This window comes from Protobothrops mucrosquamatus, unplaced genomic scaffold, assembly GCF_001527695.2.
Source record: "Protobothrops mucrosquamatus isolate PMUCROS unplaced genomic scaffold, P.Mucros_1.0 scaffold30, whole genome shotgun sequence".
Taxonomy (NCBI): domain Eukaryota; kingdom Metazoa; phylum Chordata; class Lepidosauria; order Squamata; family Viperidae; genus Protobothrops; species Protobothrops mucrosquamatus.
In genome coordinates, this window is record NW_015386414.1 from 1,241,443 (window position 1) to 1,247,514 (window position 6,072).

Genomic DNA, 6,072 nt, shown 5'->3' on the forward strand with positions numbered 1-6,072 from the left:
GAAATTTAATCTTCTGTAATTTTATAGCACATCTGTGTTTTGATTTTAAAAAATCAGTGCACAAACCATTTATACACAGAGAGATCCTTAGAGAAATGCATAAACAATACTTACAAATCAGCAGATTTTTTTAAAAAAAAATTTATTAATTTTATGTAGGGCTAAAAAATTTGAGCTTCAAAAAAACCCAGGGGTTTTAAACCTGTAGCCTGTAGCACTGCAGGTGGCCCATCAAATCATTTTCTAAACTTGCTCCTAAGGGTTTCAGGCCCTGGCCCTGGCTAGGGGATTAGGAATAGAGCCAACCTTCAGCCTACCCAGTCTGGGGGTGGAGTTAATTTTTCTCAGCTAAAGCTGTAGTAAGGAGAAACTCAGGGAGGTGGTGGTGCCAAAGGGGAGTAAGAAAGGAGAGGAAAGAATTCATTGTTCCGAGGAACCTCACAGTCGGTGGGCAGTGGTGAGATCCATGATCCCTGTATAGAGGGATGGTCCACACTTAAGACCAGCTGTGGTAGAAACTGGGAATATCTCTCTCTCTGGGATGATGATGATGATGATGATGATGACAACGATGATGATAATGATTTTGTTGCTTTGCATGTACACTGAGAGTTTCTACACTGAAGACAAATTCTTTGTGTCTAATCACACTTGGTCAAATAAAGTATTCTATTCTAAAGTTTTCCACCCTTTCTTCTAGAGAAGCCTTAAGCTACTGTCTAGGCTAGGGGTCCCCAACTCCCGGTCCGTGGACCAGTACTGGGCCGCAGTATGCTGACAACCATGCAAAGCCCCATCCATGAGATGCAGGCAGAACACAAAACCACGCACCCTCCGGTCCGCAGAAAAACCTCTCTCCCTGTTGCCCAAAAGGTTGGGGACCCCTGGTCTAGGCATTCAATGAGGCTTTTCTTGGCAGCTTTCAGGGAGGGGACCCTTCCCAAGGTCCCAGCATTGCAGCAGAAGCAGCAGCAGCAGCAGCAGCAGCAGCAAGAGGCCTTAAAACACGATGCCTTAAATTGGAACACGTCTTGCCTTGTGCTGAATTATTGATTAAGATGGAGAGGATGACACAGACTTACACACACTTGCACACAGACAAGATGTTGGGAAGCACTTGGCTTGATTTAAAGCTAGACCTTGAGTGGCTCTGAGTTTGTGACCGTTGTTTTCTTCTCAAATTACTGAGTGAGAAAGAAATGGAAGAAAACTTTTTTTATGGGCTCCTAAGGTTGAATGGCAAGAGACAGGGAGAGAGAGAGAGAGAGAGAGAGAGAGAGAGAGAGAGAGAGAGAGGGAGGGAGGGAGGGAGGGAGGGAGGGAGAGAGAGGGAAAGAGAGAGAGATTGCTGTAGGCCACAAAGCCAAGTTTCCAATCCATGATAGATAAATGATAGCAATCAGAATGAGGGATAATTAACAAGCTATTTGAAGAGGGAATAACTTTACAAAAACGTCAGTTGCAACCAGAGGCGCTTTCCATCTTCAGTGTACCAAGAGAAAACAGTAATAAATTAATAGAGAAGGGCAAGTGACTCACAAATTAATAAGAAGCGAATCCTAGTTCGACAGCTGTTCTTACGTGTCTGGGAACTTGTGATGTCTGCTTTACTAATGCATAACTTGATATCAAAATGAGATATAAGTGTTAGGCATAAATCTCACAATCTACTCGACTAGAGATGAAATTCATTTTAGCCCACTATTTGAAAATATAAAAACAGGAAAATAAATTACAGATCAGAAACCCAGAAGCATTTTATGTTGGTGAGCTTTTGTTTGTGCATGTGTGAAATAACAGTTTATTTCTTTTCATCCAATGCTATATTGCCTTATCATGGTGGGTGGATGGGTGGAAGCAGATGTTTCTAGGAGGGATGAGTGAGAAATGCTAGGGATGTATGCCAAGAGCATACAGCTCAAAGAAGGCCATTCCCAGCTACCCAGATAGCAGACAGCATATTAGACAGAAGTGATACAGAAAGATACTGGAGGCAGATACAAAGGTATCATTTCATACTGTGCAGGACAAGACAAAGATAAACTACTTTTGTATTTTCCTGGAAAATCACACCAATAATCAATATAAACTGATTTATATTTATAACATTAGATGAGGGAAGCCTAAGGCTGGATGTCATTCAACACACTATTGAGGAAGAGCTGAAGATCTTTCAGAATGCTAATGGTGTTTCTAAAATGGCTAGATAAAAGCTTTTGGTAAGTCTAGTAGCTGATGTTGCCCTGCAGGAAAATAAAATCCAAAGCTGCAAAGACAGAATTACTGTGGGAACATGGAACATAGGAGACATGAGCATGGAAAAAGTTAACATAAGAAAGATGAAATGAATTGATTACACATTGACATACTTGGCATCAGTGAATTGAAATAGAAATGGAATTGGACCCTTTCAAGCAGCAGATCATACTACACAGGACATGAAAAACAAAGAAGGAACAGCATTGTATTCATAATCAGGAAGAAGATAGAAAGGATAGTCCTTGGGCACAATCAAGTCAATGATCAGATAATATCAATTAAACTTTTCAGACAAGCCTTTAATATATCAATTACCCAAGTTTATGCTCTAACCACTGATGCAGAAGAGGAGTTTTACTGGTCAAGTTCAATCTGAAGTCAATAGAACATGCAAGCAAAATATATTATTTCACTGTATAGTTTAGGAAACTGAAATGAGGTTAAAAAAAGACATCACTTTCTGCCAATCCAATTATTTCCTTATTTGTAAGATAGTCTTCCAACAACTAAATGACATCAATATGCATGAACATCACCAGACAGAATAAAACAGAAGTCAAACAGATAATAATATTGGTAGAAGAAGGTGGAAAATCTCATTTGCAGCAGGAAAGACATTGCCAGGGGCTGAGATGTGGAACAGATCACAAACTGTTCATGTGCAAACTCCAAATCAAGCTAAAGCTGCAGAACAAAACCAACAACCTGGCCAACAAATTGGAAGCTGTCAGTCTTTGTAACAATACCAAAGATGGGAGATTTGACAGAATGTGCAAACTATTGTACAATATCCATAATTTCACATACTATGGTAGCAGGTTTAAGATTATCTAACACAGATTAAAAACCAAAATACATTATTACTGATGCATGTTGGGATAATAGAGAAAGCCAAAGAATAGCCAAAAAAAATATCACTATGTGCTTCATTGAATATAGAAAGGGTTTAATTGTGCAACCCTGTCAAGCTGTTGAATGTGCTTATGAAAATGGGAATCCCAGAACATCTCATTATCCTCATGGGAAATTTGTACACAGGCCTGCATGTGATAGGTCAAATATGGCAAAACAGACTGGCTCTAGGTTGGCAAAGGAGTAGGAAAAGACTGTATTCTCTAACCTTATGTATTCAACATATACTACATGTAGAATAATGTATAGGGTGTACCAAAAGTCATGACTCATGGGCAATTTATTACATAAATTACATTAAATGTTGAAACTGGTTCTTATTTACTTTTAAACACTTCCTTAATGAACTTTGAATGTCCATGAGTACAGTAACATTTTCCATGGGAAAAAACATTAATTAATAAAACATATTGTGATTGTTCTAACTTTTAATACATCTTATATATAAAGGAACCTGGATTGGAAGAAAATGATCATGGTTTAGAACTAGAGGAAAAAACTTCCACTATGATGACGATAGAGCTCTGATAGCTGCAAATGAAAATGTGCAAGTTCTTGTGTAATGAAAGTTAAGGAGTACAGTGAAAGAATGAGACTAAGTTAAAATATAAAGAAGCCAAACTAGTGACAAAAGATGCAGCAACTGGTCTTAGAAGTTAGAACTGACACTTGACAATAACGAAGTGGTGAATAGCTTTTGTCTTTTAGAATCAACTCTCAACAATGAAGGGACCAGTAGTCAAGAACTGCATCACAGACAACAACTTGGCCTTGGAAAATATTCTGATGTGTGAAGATGTACTTGTCTCTACAAAGATCTGAATCATGCAGACAATGTTTTTTCCTATGATACTCTATGGAAGAACACATCGGATGTTGGAGGAATACAGAAAGAGTATTGATCCTTTTGAACTTTGTTGTTGGAGACTTAGAAGACTTCTGAGATTATCTTGGATAGCTAAGAAAATGAACAAATGAAACATAGAACAAATCTATTCAGAGTCCTCACTCAACATACAAATAGCCAGACTAAAATCATCATATTTTGACATATTATGCGAAGACCTCTGCTGCAAAAGGTGAAAAAGAAAAAGAAAATGACCAACAGCAATAAATGCATCACTGGAAGATTTGAAGGATCAGGGTTAGGACAGAGAATCTTTTTATGGAGAAATTTACATGAAGAAGATCTATACGATAGGAGTAGACACAGACTTTATAGCGCATAACCAGTCAGGATTTCTGATGTGTTGATTTTGTATGCAATTTGTTTCAGTTTTAAACTATTAATGCAGGATACCCTCTGCAAACCAATTTAGTTAAAGGCATCTTTTGTTCTTTGTACAAAAGATCCTTGGTGTCATGGTAGAATACAGGAATAAGAGAAGGAAGGGAGGTTCTGTTTGAAAGTAAGTTATCTGATTGTGAAATATTAATTATGTCTATCCCATCAGTAACAAAACAGACTGGACATTAAAGCTCTGAGAAACTGAAACTGCACAATCTACCCATTTAAAAGATTATCCGCCTGTGGAATAATGGTTTATATCCATCTTCTTCAAGGGTGTTTTTTTTCCCCTCTAGGACTCTTGTTTTCAAATCAGTATTAAGAAAGCAGAATCTAGAGATAAGGAGCCAACTTTCATAAGTAAATAAAGTGGCTTAATAAACTTGGTGTCAAAATTACTTTCCTTGATTGCTTCAAGGGATAGAAGGAGAACTATGTAGACTGAGTGATTCTTGATTAACAGTCTGTACATAGAACAGGAAATTCTTTTTAGCTTGTGAGATAGGCAAAATTAATCTTGCTGAATAAGGGCTCAATATAGCTTGCCTGAAGAAATTCTTCTCATTTTGGCTTTCACAATTCATACAAGTCCAACCCACTCATTTAATTGTCTGCTTTTGTCACTGTTAGCATTTTAGACTATGACAAAAACCCTTATCTATTTTGCATTATTCTTTGTATGGAAGAAACAGCATAGAATCTACTTCTCCGCTAATCTTTTTAGATACTATGTAAGAAGATAAATTGATTATAAATCCAGGATGACCCTGTGAACAAATCTGAAGTTGCAGATAATACAAGTCCCAACGGAGTAAATGACAAGCAGCTACAGGGATGTTCACAGCAGAAATTCCTGACAATCTTTGACATACCTGTATTCCAGTGAGAACTTGGTTAACTCTCTGTTGTCATGTAGCCATTTGAATTCCAGGGGCCAACTCCCTTCTGCCATGCAGGTGAGCACCAAACGATTTCCCTCTAGATGAACTTGAGTGCGCACTGGCTCTGTCTTGAAATATGGGGAAACATCGTCTGAAACGATAAAGAAAAATGTGTTAAACCTGTGCATTCTTCACCACATATAAGATCCTCAATATTGGATTGGACAAGTAGCCTGTCCATCTAATATGTCAGTCTATGAATGAAAAGATACGTGCCAATTCTGAAAATGTCTGTCCTTTGTTATGTGTAAATATCTTTTCTGAAACATGTTTTACTACAGTGAGAAATCTAGAAATTGTGATGATGTATCTCTGGACCAGCCTGCTTAAAAACATACATCACTTTCAAATAGTTATACATTAACTGTAAATATGCTGCTGTCCTAAGGGCACCACTATTTGATTTCAGAGACCTATTTACTGTAACATATATGTAAAGCGTCACCTTTAAAGCTGTACATGACACACAGGGCCAGTTTAATTGAGGGATTGCTTCTCTCTGAGGGTATTTTCTTGTCACAGCATGTTGGATAGGTTGGAGAATGCACTCCAAGTCCTTTCCCTCAAATGTGTCATTTAGTTGGATATAGGAAGCACACCTTTTCCATAACAGCTCCTGCCCACTGGAACACTCCTCCCCCTGGAATTCAGAAGGCCCCCACACTTTTTGAC